Below are 15,470 nucleotides of genomic sequence, written 5' to 3'. Positions count from 1 at the left end.
ACGACACATTGGTTCTACTTTGGGCAATTTCTCTTGAAACGTTCTGTACTGCCACATTCATAGCAAGTACAACTGTTTGGCATAATTTGATTTCTTTGGATGGGTTGTTATTGAAGCTGTTGGGTTCGGAGTGGTTGTACACGAATGGGTTGGGGTTGCCGGTTCACATGGCTTCAATTGGTTCTACAATTATTCTTACGTCCATCATTACCACACCTGTGGCCTACTATCACTCGACCTTCTTCTTCCTGCCGATAACCATATTTTCCACATTTAGGGAAGGACCCCTCATGCGGTTCATGTTTTCACTCCAGAACTAGTCTTAGTATAATTCTGGGTTGTAGGACATACCTACTTATTCAAAAGCCTATCTTGCACTATACCTTTATCATTTCTCTTCTTTAACACTCGACGTCTCACCTAACGTCTTTCCGGTCCGCTTCCCATAGAGTTAAATATATTGATGCTGGCTTTTGACACAACCCTTCCAAAGGTTGTATATTTTACAGGATTGACTATGCTCCTTATCGATGGAGTTAGTCCTCAATATAGCGCTCACTTCGCTTAGTTTCAGGAGTAATTAGCCATGTTACCAGACATGACAATTCCTTCAAACGATTAGCGTGTTCTAAGTGATCAGCACACAACATTTCTACCTTCCATAGCTCAGTTTCCAACTCTGAACTTAATTACTCGAATAAAAGTGCTCTAGCACAAGAATTTTAAATTCTGACCATATCATTTGAGTAATAATTTTCTAACTATAATTTTGTACCATCGTGTTCCATCACGATACAACATAATCTACCAACATACCTGTAGCATATTTCACTACACAATGTTCTAGACTCTTACCAATATCCTTAACCATTTCGATCTTTTCTATCCACTCGCTAATCCATTCCTCCCTTTACCATCAGAAAACTATTAATAATTTCCTTAACACAACCAACAAACGTATCCTTCATACCGGATCTAATTCATTACGACTACTATTCATGTTTAGTTTATAACTAACACTTGTCGTCATATTAGTATTCGGTGGGACATTATTACTCTTAGTAATAACACTAAGAATTGAAATATTCATAATCATGTGATTGCTCGATCTATAATTCTGCGATCACATTTGCATCACACTAGCAGTGATCTGTGATACTACATTTGGTATCATCATCTGCTATCTTTGAGCAATCAACTGAATCATATCACTCTCCATCATTGGAGTTACTCTTTTTATGTCATTCTGCCGTACCATCCCGTACGCAGTAATCAATACTAATCTCACCGTATAATTCGTTACCAGCTCAATCATAACAGCAGGTATACATACACACCAAGTATTATCATACATATTACACATACCAGTATCTAGTATATATGTCCCACAAATATAATAACATATGGACTTAACCTGACGTCGGTTAACGTTTAAATATGTTTCATAACCCTTGTCACCAACTGACATATAGATCTTTCTCAACAAAGATTAATGTTCAATATGATTGATTTCAATATCCTTCTGTATATCAGCATAACCGGTACATGCTCACCGTGAGCACCAAACGATTACGTACCACGGAGTTATAATATCCGTGTCCATTTGTATATCCGGCATACACGGTATACCACCTACGAACGAACAACCAACTATGCTATAATGATTCCAACACCTCTTTGTGTATGGGTAATCATTCTATTCGAGTATACACGGATATAGGCATCTAACGGATGTGAGGATAACATAGGGAGTTGCAAGGTTCAAGGTAATCGCGCAACATGGGTTGCCTTCAAATATTATCAATTACTATTATGGGATACTCTATCACTTGTTCAGTCAATGTCCTCAGTCGTTCTAGGTTTGCTAAATTCGGTAATTTTCGATCTAGAGGGGGTATGTCTCATATGTTTGAGAGTGAGAAATACATATATATATTTCTATATATTGTTTTTTATCTGCTCATTTATTATCAAATTTATTGTTATTATTATTTATTTTATTTATTTATTTACCTTAATGGAATAAAAATGGGTTCAGGTACAGGTCCATCCGTACGTGAAGGTCGGCGGTTCGGGTGAACATAGGGGGTTATTAGGATATACGGTACCGGTGTTGGTAGGGTAAGGGATTTATCAATTTTGGTTGGGAGTGACGGTTACTAAATATTTCTGGTTAATGTCAAACGGGAGATCTAGCTTGGTACTATCATAACTATGACCCGATAAGTCAGACTTATCTTCAACCGATGCTCTAGAAATTTCAGCATCCTCGGTACTTTTTATCATTTCATCCCCCGGTTCCTTATCCGGGTCCAATTTCTCGATACATGTACCCACAAGATATGTACATATATATATATACACACATTAGCACGCATAAATAATATTATATACTTTACACATATGTTGCCATTTTTACCTATTAATGTACCCCGTGACTTCCCCTGAATTCCCTCGTGCGGACAAGTCTGTTATTATGTTCCGGACCATAATAACTCACTTGTCCATCCAAGTTCATCCCGACCTCGTCACTATAAATTATTAGTTGATATTCAGATCCTATAATACTTGAGCTACTGGTTATATTTTAGGTATCTTTTAAAGACATCCTAATTCTTTATAACCAATGGCTCTGTTACCAACTTCTGTAACACCCCGCAACCGCAGCGGAAACGTAACCGGGATGCAACAGACACCTCTGATATCAACCACATTGTTTATAAAGAAAACTGAATACATTAATATACTCCAAATTACATTATCTCGTATTTCATTACCGTCTAGGTGATACACACATCATACAATACGATACATAATTCTATTTATTAGAATGTATCCTAACATCCTGCACGCAAATCTTACACACATCAAGCACTTAGCACGTAAGCAATCACTTCATCTTAGTTGTACCTGAAAAGCATGTGAGAAAACGGGTCAACTACGAATAGTTGGTGAGTTTCACAATTCGAGTAAACCATGATATATCAATATCAAAATATAATATTATCGATGTAATTATGCTGAGCCCACAAGTGAAACCTCTGCTAACCCAATACTTGGGACAATGTTAACCTAGTACAGTACTCATTCTGGAGGCAATGTTAACCCAGAAACACTTCTAGGGACATCTGGGGACGCTGTTAACCCAGTAACACTTCTAGGGACATCTGGGACACTGTTAACCCAGTACTGTACCCATTCCGTACGATTCCCGTACAATCAAATATATATAAATACACGCAAATCCATGCGTCAGAAAGTTAGCAACTCAGACAATTACCATCTTAGTTCATTTCCGTACGATTCCCGTACAATAAAATATATGTAATTCCACGCAAATCCATGCGTCCAGTATGTACTTAAACATTTCAATAATAACATGCTTCCGCCCCGGGAAACTATTTAAAAACAATTCAGAAAAAGGGGCTCGTGAAACTCACCTTAGCACATGCAAGCAGGTAACAACAATCATTATCAGTTAACACGTCCAATCTGTAATATGATCCCTACGATCGTTACTATACACTTATTAATAATATATAATCTTTAGCCGTGTCAATCGGTGCATCTGGGGACACAGTTAACCCAGTACTGTACCCGTTCCGGGGGCAATGTTAACCCAGAACACTTTTCCGGACTCAGATTGTGATATCGTTTAGAGTTCCATGGTCACAATTACTATTAGTCGTTTTTCTCGTTTTGCGTGCCTAGCACGGTTATCCGTTTTTACGTTCCAAAAATGAGTTTGGTCACACACGACCCGAAAATAGTTGTTGACTGACAATTTAGTTAAGTTGTGAAATTTGAGCTTGGTTTAGACGTCCCGATTGGCCGCGGGACCCGTTTCCGTTTTTAGCGTACCGGAAACTGTTAAATCGTTTTTAAATTACCCAAATCATCCGAATTATTTTCGGATGATTTATTTTTACTTGTTTAACTCAGTTATATAAAAATAGTACATTTTTAGGGTTTTTACACACCAGTCAGCTCGCTTAAGCGAACTTTACCGGTTTACGCGTTTTAAACCTTAAAAGTTTGTTTTTGCACAAATAATTATCCGTTTGAGTGCACAAACAGCAACGGGATTTGGCAGGATGATGACAGTTACGCTTGGCACAAAGGGGATGAGGACCAAAATAAGTTTCTTGTTCGGGGCATTAGTGTCATTAGGGGCTTGGTTGTTGGGTTGGTTGATGGAGTAGTTTTGGTGGTTGGGCTTACGTTTTTTGTTGTTCTTGTTGAAGCGGTTACTGTTGTAGGAAGGCTTAGTCTCAGCTTTGGCATAAGTAGAGGAGTCGGTCTGAGCCTTGTCGGGAGTAGGCTTGGAATCCTTGGGAGACAAGGTTCCATCCCGAACATGCCTATCGATGAGAGAGGCAGCTAGGTCTATCACGACTTATCACGGCATCACCGAAGTTGATCGGAAGACCACGAATGCACTTCTGGATACCGTGAGTCTCGGGGGTTACCAAGTGGGGCACAATACGGCTAAGCTCACGAAACCGGTTCGAGTAGGTGAAGTTATCCCCACTAATCTCTTTAAGCTCCCAGAATTTAGCCTCCAATCTCTTCAGTTCGTGTTTCAGGCAAAATTCCTTCTTCATCTCCTCCATAAGTTCCTCCCAAGGCATAGATACGACCAAGTTAGACTCTTGGTCGTTCCTCAGGGAATTCCACCAGATGACAGCTCGACTCTCGAAGTAGCTCAAGGCGAACTTGGTTCGTTTGGCATCTGGAAATTCGCTGTGGATGAAGATGTTTTCCGTTTCCTCGAACCATTGAAGCAAAACGGTGGCATTTTCCTCACCACGGAAGGATGGAGGTTTGGTGCTCAAAAAGTTACGAATATCATGGTTATTTGGTGCGGTCGAGGAGGCTGAACCATTGTAATTAAGGCTTTGCATCTGTGTGACTATCGTGGGCATTGCAGTAGCGAATTATTTTGTGATCCTAGCAGCCAAGCGGCGATCACGTGAACCAGATGAACGTTGGTGACGACGGTGGTTTCTGAGTGACGACATTCTACAGAAAAATAAGAGTAAAAATTTATGAGTTGAGGGATCATATGTGTATATATTCATGAGTTGATGCAACTAATGAGGTTAATGTGAGATAACTAGAATGAGGAGACGGGGTTAGTTAAAAAGTATTAAGTTTCTTTGTTGGTTAAGTTAGTTTCATAATAACTAACGAAATGCATTTGCGGATGTTGGCCTCTCATGAGCTTTCCATTGCAATTTTAATGGCCCAACAAAATTAACAAATAAAATCAAGGTAGTTGGACGACCCATGACGTTTTAACTGTACCAACTAAATAACGAATAAAAATAGGTGGGTTGGAGGGCAAATGATCGTTACATGGCATTTTAACTTTCCCAACCAATTAACGAATTATCAATGCAATGAAGTTGGACGGCCCATGAGCTTTCCATGAAATTTTAACTGTCCCAACTAAATAACGAAGCATCGAAATAAAATTTGGGTAGTTGGAGTTCTTTGCGAATCACCACGTTGATTATTCCAACAAAATACGAAAACAAGTTAAGAAACGGATAGTTACAGTTTGAGTATAAGTATATATAGGAAAATAATAATATAATTAGCGTTCCACAGATCTCAAGGTTGCATGATAGTAACCTTGAGAGATGTGGAACACTCATTTTCCTAACAAAAATTTGGGTAGTTGGGGTTTCCGACTAACTAACTAGATATTTTAGTACAACTACCCAATTTTTTTTTATTATTCCAACAAAATAATTAGCGTGCCACAACTCTAAAGGTTACTATCATGCAACATTGTAAATTTCAATATCTATTTAATAAATTTCAAATAAAACAAATATTCGTTACAATATCCAAACAAAACCAATAGTGCATCAAAAAAATAAAAACCATAAAACAATTGTCTCATTTAAATTCTCTATCTTTATTCTGTAAGTGATCTTCCAAACCTGAACTATATTACATCACACGATGATCTGCATATGCGTTGAAAATAAAGTAGATTTGTCAACACAAGGTTGAGTGGGAAACACACCAGTTTAGCGTACATATAATATATCAAAATAAGTAGTGCAACAAGTCATACGAATATAACAAATTAACCAATGAGCAAAGATAAATGAGATGTCGAGAAGCACGATGGCTATAATAACTGGCGTATGATCATACTATTCTGAGATTATGTTGGACCTCTTCGAATGCGGTTCACAATGAGCACAAGCACATAACAAGTATGGTATAAAATTCGTTAGCACATAAGACAATAGTTGCAGTTTGAGTGTAAGTATATATAAGAAAAATATGTTTACGCATATGTCCCCAAAGTGTGGAAAACGAGTAAAATATGGGGAATGTGGTACTCACCTCAATAGATGAACAAAAGGGATTTAGATTTAAGAATGCGGGAAATCACATGTGAACGTTAAAGCCTAAGAAAGAACAAAGAGAAATATGGATACGCTAAGTAAAGTACAAGGTTGATTATGAAGACTCGATAACCATTATTAAGTTAATATTATAAAAATACTAGTTGGTAGACGTGCCGCATTGCGGCGTGATTTTAGACAACCATTAAGAAAAATAGTTACTAAGTAGTTACACATGTTTGGCTTGCATAATTTATGTTTCACATGACGCTACGCCAACTTACACGAATGTCACACATTTACAATAGTTACAAAGACTAATACATTAGTGAACAATTTATGGAAAAATATTTACACAAACAAAGTTATTCATCACTTATTTACTTGTATTGGCTCCCATAATTTAATGTCGATTAGTAGTTGAAGTTCCCTTGTAATCTTGAGACACCTTAACTTGCTCCAACATCATTTTTAACTTTCAAAAGTGCGTTGATTGATCCATGTTATCAGGTAATTTTCATCTCCCACAACAAAATGTGATACAATCTTGTGTATATATCAATAGCAAAAGTTTATATATAGAAAAAAATATGTAAACAATATTTAGGTCCGTAGAAAATGTAAAACTTACACAAAGTGGCACGATCGGCGAGTACTCAAGATGCTTTTAGCATAACAGTAGCATGCATATGCGGTTGCTTTTGCACTAAATTTCCATCATTCGCCAGTCGCCACCATGTTTTCAGATATGTTGGATTTTGGTTTGCTAAATTTCGGTGGCAATGGGAATGGCGATGGCCGATGTTGATGCGGTCGGTAGTGTCACAGTCGATCGTGTCGCTACTTGAAACATAAGATTGTTTTGAATTTAAAAAGTCAATCCTTGTATATTTCCTTATTCCAGTTTCACAATCTATAAAAACTTTTTTTTGTTTTAGATCTCCAACATGTTCTAATTGCATACAATGCTTATATTGTACAAAGAAATACGTATCCAGCTATTTTACAAAAGTAAACTCAACTGACTTCAAATTTAAAGTCCGAGAAGAATTCATATGGCTTATTACTTTTTTGTTTACCTTCACAAATCAATGATGGAAAAAGTCGACAAAGACCCTTTTTGATGCCATGTTGAAAATCAATTCTGGAAACTCTTACCTTGCATGGAATCTGACTCTGAATTTTAGATGAACTTCCATTCGAATTTTAGATGAACTTCCATTCTTCCAACGCCAATTGTCCAATTTCTTTTATCCATTTAAGCTATAGAATATAAAAATCATCATCACCACCATTACATGCACATTCATGAAATCACACCACATTCTGAATACAAATTATTATACATCTACAAATATAACTGCAGAACACATATAATTCAAGAAAATGAAGCAATCTCTAATAAGGCCAATCTTTTATTCACAAAATCAAGAAACAATAACACATTAAAATTAATCGAAGATAAAATGTAGATATAAATATAAAAAAAGATAAGGATTGTGATTTGTGTACAAGTTTGATTCAATTTAAAGCAATTTTTCATTTACATCTAATAACCCATGTGATCAACCGGCATATTATATTCACATAATTATGTCATACACACACATATACACATGTACTTATATTTATATACAATAGGCTATCAACATATTGATGACAAGATATGAATCATCTAAATATTGTTCTGAACTTCTCTTTTTCACCTAATAATCAAAACCCAAAAGTCTTTTCTGATCAATATAGTCTCTATCAATCGAACCGACCCAAAGTCGCAGGTTCGAAGCCGACTCACCATCACGATCCACCGCTGTCAGCCTGCCATAGACGGTTGTATAGCTGTCGGCGAAAGTAGGTTGGATCATGTTTCACTACACACAATCACCATAACCACTCCACCGCCACCAATGGTTCCGAATCGGAACCAATAACGGCATGCGGCCTCGTCTATAGTTTCCAGATGGAACCCGGGCTGCCACAGACGGCCCTACGGTTCCCAAATAAAATCCGGCAACGGTAAATCCAGCCAAAGGACCATCGTAACACCACGCCACAGCCGCCTACGTTTCCCAGATGTTAGCCCACATAATCAATTAAACTAATCAAGTAATCAATCGATGGATCGATATGAATTCAGATGTATTACCAGACAAATCTAAGTTGAACCGTTGTTGATTTATTTGAGGAAGAAATTGCCATGAAAACAAAGCGATGTTCTTCAGACTCACGTGACTTCACTGTGCGGAGTTCGGTGAAGGTGTTGCTATGGCGGTGTTGTTATGCAGTGTAGGTTTCCAAACTCCAATCATCGATAGGGCAACGATGATGAGAATGAAGGAAAGAGATAGAAGTATAAGACATATGATGATGTTGACTTATAACCCTGGACGACAAAAGTGAAATGATGAATAATATGTGTTATACCAGTTTTCATATGAAGATGGCCACGTAGAAAATAAAGAGAAGGTAAGGACACGTGCACCGGAGACACACACAAACAATATGTACAACTTAATGTGCAGAAAGTACAACACTAACAACATCCAGTTAGAAGAAAATGTAATATTATAAATAATATGTTGAGTCAAAGATTTGACCTAAGAAAAGTATATGGAAGATTGGAATCTTCTCAACCTCCTCTAAATTCGCTAAGTATGGAACCAGCCACACCTTAGACTTCCAAGCAAAGTTTTACTTAGCCGTGCATGATATTTTGTCCATCGGGCAAGGTTATCTTCTAGAATTCTTCTTTAGTGGATATCCGGGCAGGGTTCGCAAATTAGTGTATAACCGAGCATGGTTCACCAATTGGGTACATACCCGGGCAAGGATCACTTTATCTAGCAAGTTTGTTCTTCATAGCCGAGTAAAGTTTACTTCAGAGTAGGCTCTTGGCTAACCAAGCTCATGAAGCCAAGTGATTGGAAGATCGGGCAAGGTATTCATTAATAATACAAGTGGTCAAAGTATGCTTGATGAGCAAAGGAATATCTTAAGTAACATTGGGCAGGGTTCAACTCAAGAAGGGTACAAGTGCTACCGGGCACACTTTTCTTATAAGCTCTTTAGCAATGAGTTGAAGGGACCATTGAAGAACAAGGTTGCTCGTAAGAGTTTGTCGGGAAAAGTCTAATAAAGTCAAGAAGATTGAAGTCTACCCGGTGAGCATTTCAGTTGGTGAAATACTGTTTACGAAAAGTCTACCCGGAAATTGTTCCCGGGCACACCTCTATTTTACCAAGTACTAAAGGAAGACAGAGCATGCAGTCTACTCGGAAAAGTCAATACTGCTACAAGGCCTACCCGGAAGACTTGTTTTACACTTAGAATATTTTTGAATATGTAATTTGAATATGTTTTAGTATTTAGGGTTTCTAGAAGGAATGACAGCTGTCTTAGGATGGCAGGCCTATAAATAGAATATTTTAGGGCTCACCTCCGACGGATTGAGCCTTTACACTTTTCAGATAAGAAAGAATATTTCTTGAAAGTGACGGCTGTTCTAAGAATTGTACGGATATAACTTTCCAATCAAGAAACCCTAAATCGATTGTCATTTGTATGATTTATATTATATGAAGGAAAATATTTTGAGTGAATCTTGTGTGCTAGTTACCTTTGATTAATCGTTTAGCAACCACATCGTTTGTTATTGATTCCGCCTTTAACAATCAGTTTTCTTTCTAAATATAGTAACCCGCCATTAACTCCCTTGTCAACACATTTATTTGTGTGAGTTATGACTTGATTTGTGTAAGATCTACCTGAAATCGGGGACCTGACAAGTGGGATCAGAGCTTGTTGATGCTATTTTAGTAAGAAATTTGTTGCTGATTGAAGAAGAACAATGACGTAAGAAAATCACTGTTCCATTGAAAAGTTACGTCAGCTGCTATGTTTTCTTCATTTATGCCCAGATCTACAACTTTCCGGTGTTTTATTTTCCTTATTTCACTTAAAGTTTGAATTTTGTTTCCAAATCTTGTTCTAATCGCACCAGATTCATCAGATCTGAAACACCGGTTATCAGATCTGATTGCTTTTAAAGTCTGTTTTTCGAATTAACTGATTTTGATTTTCAAAATGTCTAGTTACGAAGAACAAGAAGTGTCTACTAATAAGATTCCTAGACTGTATGGACAGGAAAACTTTATAAAATGGAAGGTCTTATTTGAAGCAGCTGTTTCTTATAATGATGTGGATATGTGGAACTCAGTTAAGTTTGGGCCACAAGACACTACTAAGGGTGCAATTACAGGTGCAACTGCAGTTGTGCGTGAAAGATTGAAGAAGGTGGATGACAGAGCCTTAGCTATGATAAAGCTGGGACTGTCTTGGGAAATATTGACCAAGGTTGCACATCATGCCACCGCATAGGCTATGTATGATGCAATCCTTGAATTGAAGGGAAACACTGAATTGGGAAATATTGACCAATATTTGAGGGAAACACTGAATTGAAGAATATCAAAAAGCAAAGGCTCAAACAATAGTTGGAATGGTTTAAGTATAAGGATGGAGAGAGGTTGAAGTCAATTCTAGAAATATGTCTAGCAACTGTGAATGAGTTAAGAACAAATGACTGTGTCATGACTGATTATGACTTGAATACCAAGCTGCTCAACTCAATGCCTAAGGAATTGTACACTGCCTGCAAATTCATCCTTCAAAAGACCAATTTCAATGATTTGAAAGTGGAAGATGTAGTGTGCTTCCTTCAGGCAGCAGTAATAGACATGATTGAAAATGAATGATCATAGAAGAGAAGCCTTGTTTCCAGGTCACTAATGCTCTCATTGCACCTATGGGCAACTTGTCAACCAAAAACCAACAACAGATACCGATAATAGAAGAACCAGTTGAGCATGGTGTTGACACACCAAAATCTTTTGTTTGTGGTAGTACAAGTCATCATGGTAATCAGCAAATGTTCAATGTCCAATTGATTGATGATACTGATTCTGCCTCTATGGCAAGTGGACAGTTACCTTACACTGGTGGTGCAAGTGGACAAGGAAGTGAAACACAGGCTTTGCTCTCCATGTTTACAGAATCATACAATGCTTTTGTAGCAAAGAATCTGATTCATACTAGTGTCATCCAGGATGACCTTGAGCAGATAGATGCTGATGATTTGGAGGACATGGATTTGAAATGACAAGCAGTCAGGGCCTAATGAAAGAATTGGTTTCGATAAGTCAAAAGCCATTTGCTATAGCCTTCAACAGCCTGGTCATTTTGCCAGAGAATGCAACTTTCCAAGAAACTTTCAGATGAACCAATTCCAAAACCAGCCAAGAAATCAGCAGCATCAATATCAACAGAACCAGCAGAGAACCAACAATCCTAACAACAACAACAACTTCAACAACTATAATCCCAACTTCAACAACTTCCAGCCTCAAATGAACAATCATCATCAAGTTATGCCACATAACCAAGGTTTTCAAAGAAACAACAATCAAAACCATCAAGCTATTCCAAACAACAACTCAGCCCCAATCAACCAAAACCAACCCATAAATCAAGGAAATGTGGCTGTAACTACACAGCATGAGGGTAATTTTGACTGGAGCAATCATGAAGAAGATATTGCAGATGATATCAAGAGAGAAAATGTGACATTTATGGCCTTGATTGAGAAAGAAGCTGGATCATCATCTCAGGAAACAAAGTAAAATTAGGCGAGCTGGAAAGTGAGTGTTTTAGGAAACAAAGTATAATCAATGGGTATGAGGCTAGTGAGCTGATTAGTGAAGAAAGGATGAAAAGTTTAGAAGATGACTGTGTAAGCAGTTATATGGGTTGAAGAAAAGGTTTACCACTGAGATAGATGGGTTGAAGAAAATGATTGTTGAAGAAAAGGTGCAGAACACAAAACTGCAAGTTGAAAATGAATTCTTGAAGAACATGGTCTCCACAGGAAACATCTGTGGCATTCTAAAACAAGTAAATGAGGAAGACAAATACAAGGCAGTACCACCACCATTCAACAACAACTTTATGCCAAAAGTTGATAAAGAGAAAAGAGATGCATATCTACAACATTTCAGAGATGTCTTTCAAGACAAAGAAGAGTTTGTTGGTTTGTATAAAAATTTTGAAGTGAATGTGAAAGGTGAATTTGTGGTAAAGGGACAAGTGAAAGAAGACAAGTCTATTGGAGTTTAAGTCTCTGAAGATGACTTTGATTCTGTTGATCTGAATCAAGATGATTTAAGTGATTTGAGTGATCAAATCACTGATGAAGAAATTAAAGCTGCTGAAAGAGGAAGAAGATACAAGAAACCTGATTCAATTGATAAGTTGTCACAACTTTCACCAGTGACACCAAAGATGAAGAAAATGAATGAAAGACTTAGAAGAGAACATGTATCCTTTGATATATGTTAGAGAAAGAAGGTAAGCTACAATGCAGTCAAGCCACCAAACAATGATGTATTGAAGAGGATAAGTAAAAACAAAAAGAAAAGAGACAATGAAGAAGTTAATGTTCATAATTTTATTCCAGTTTACATTGTTTTCTCTAGTCATGAGGTGTTTGACATTGTAGAAGTGGAAACAATGGAAGAATATGAAAAGAGGCAGTCAAGACATTGAGAAATTCAAGATGAATAACCATTAAACATGAAGAAAATTGTGTTTGTAAAAAGCAAGATTGGAAGACAAGACATCAAGATTGAGGAATTTGTTCCTTTCTCAATTAATTTTGAAAGTCTAAAATATCAGAAGACCGTCAAAGAACCTAGACCAAGTGAAAGGTTCAGAAAAGGAAGTGATCATGAAAAATACAAGGGAAAAGTTTGGTGCAAGAAATGTGATGAGTATGGCCATAACACAGATTTTTGTAATGAGAGACTCAACTTCAAGCCTTTTCATGTCCCATATAAGACAAAGTATGGAAAAGACTTTGTTTTGTACAAGCAAAAGTATGATGCATATCTAGGAAAGGGAAAGGTTTGTGAGAAAGAGACATTAAATGAAGAATGTTTGAAACCATCAGTAGAGACCAAAAGAGAGAAGAAGACTGATGAAAAGATCAAGAAGCATGTGGATGAGCAAGCTAAAAGGAGCATATCTCCTAAGAAGCATGAGAAAGTTGTCAAAAAGAACTTTCAGCCCTTGAGAATCATTCCTAAAAGAGATACACAATCAGTCAAATCTGATAGCTCTCAAGGATCACCAAACAGTGAGAAGACAAGAGTCAGAGGTATCTTTCCTAGAAAGAAACCAACTGAACTTACTGGTGATGAGAAGTTTCTAATGAAACATGGTTATGAACCTGAAGGATTCCTTTGGAAGCCTTAGGTTGAGTCTAAGGTGGATGAAGTTGCTGATGTAAGAGATTACTTAGAAAAGAAAGACTATGTGGTACAAGAGTATGACACTGCACAAGATAAATGCCAGAGCTCAACCTCATTTGTTAAAATTTCAAGAGAGTGTGGATATAAAACTGATAACTCAAACAATATTGAAGTCACTCATGAAGATCTAGAACCAACAACACTCACTTCCCAGGCTGCCACTGAAATTCAAATTGATGAGTTGCAAGCTGAGACAGCTTGCACTTCATCACTCAACTAATCAAATTCTTTCTTTTGTGCAGGAACAATCCACTCCACTGAATGACATAGGGTACATGGATAGTGGATGTTCTAGGCATATGACTTATGACAGGAGGTCACTTGTTAATTATGAAAAAAATTATGAATGTCCTGTAGCTTTTGGAGTGATGAAAATGGTGGAAAGATAGTTAGGAAAGGAATTTTAACAAATGGAAAGGTCTCATTTGATAATGTGTTTCATGTTAAAGGTCTACAGTATAATCTGCTAAGCATATCACAAATGTGTGATAAGGGGTACAAAGTTGGTTTTGATGATTCACACTGCTTCATTATAAAACATGAATTTGTAATCCCACCTGAAATGATTATGATGATGGCCCCAAGATATGGCAACCTATATGAGCTTAAAATGAAAGAAGCTGTTTCAAGGGGAGGTGCATCTTTTGTTTCCAAAGCCACTGAAAATGAGTCAAAATTGTGGCATAGGAAATTGTGTCATGTGAATCTGAAGAACATGAACAGACTTGTCAAAGGTGAGCATGTAATTGGCCTACCTAAAAGAGAGTTCAAACTAGAAGATCATTGTTGTTCATGCCAGAAAGGCAAGCAGCACAAATCCACTCATAATACAAAGCTCATCAATTCAATTGATCAAGTACTTGAATTACTTCACATGGATCTCTTTGGTCCTATGAGTTTGCCAAGTATAGGGAAGAAAAGATATTGTCTTGTGATCATTGATGATTATTCAAGATATACTTGGGTTTATTTCCTAAGTACAAAGGATGAGATTGCAGAGTTTATTAAGGGATGTGTGACAATGATTGAGAATAGACTGAGTAAGAAGGTTAAAATGATGAGAAGTGACAATGGTACAGAGTTCAAAAATGGAGTCATGGAAGAATTTTGTGCTGGAAAGGGAATACTTCAACAATTCTCAGCTCCTAGAACTCCTGAACAAAATGGTGTTGCGGAAAGAAGAAATAGAACACTTATTGTAGCTGCAAGAACCATGTTAGCGGATGCTAATCTACCAGTTACATTTTGGGCTGAAGCCATAAATACTGCCTGCTATGTTCAGAATAGGATACTTGTCAACAAAAGGCATAACAAGACACCATATGAAATATTCTTTAATAGAAAGCCTTATATCAAGTTTTTCAAGCCCTTTGGATGCAAATGTTTTCTTCTGAACACAAGGTATTATTTGAACAAGTTTCAAACAAAATCCTTAGACTTTTTCTTTGTTGGATATTCTACACACTCAAAAGCATACAGAGTATATGTGAAAGACCATTTGAGTGTTATTGAATCATCTGACATAATCTTTAATGAGAATTAGTTCAACACAGTTGATGGTGCAGCATGGTTGTTTGATCAAGAGAAATTGATAAGGTTTTTCAAGATTTATCCTGAAGACATTGATGACTCATACTATAAGACCATTGTGATTGAAGAGAAAAAGAAGAAACCATTGGACTTAGAAGAGTTGTGGAAGAAGGTTGCTAGTAAAGAGAAGGAGTATACCTCTGTAAAG

Source organism: Bidens hawaiensis, unplaced genomic scaffold, assembly GCF_021521415.1.
Source record: "Bidens hawaiensis isolate Kalapana, Puna unplaced genomic scaffold, B.hawaiensis_p1.1 tig00037995_1, whole genome shotgun sequence".
NCBI lineage: Eukaryota > Viridiplantae > Streptophyta > Magnoliopsida > Asterales > Asteraceae > Bidens > Bidens hawaiensis.
The sequence above is the reverse complement of the archived record's forward strand: the minus strand, read 5'-3'. Positions refer to the sequence as shown.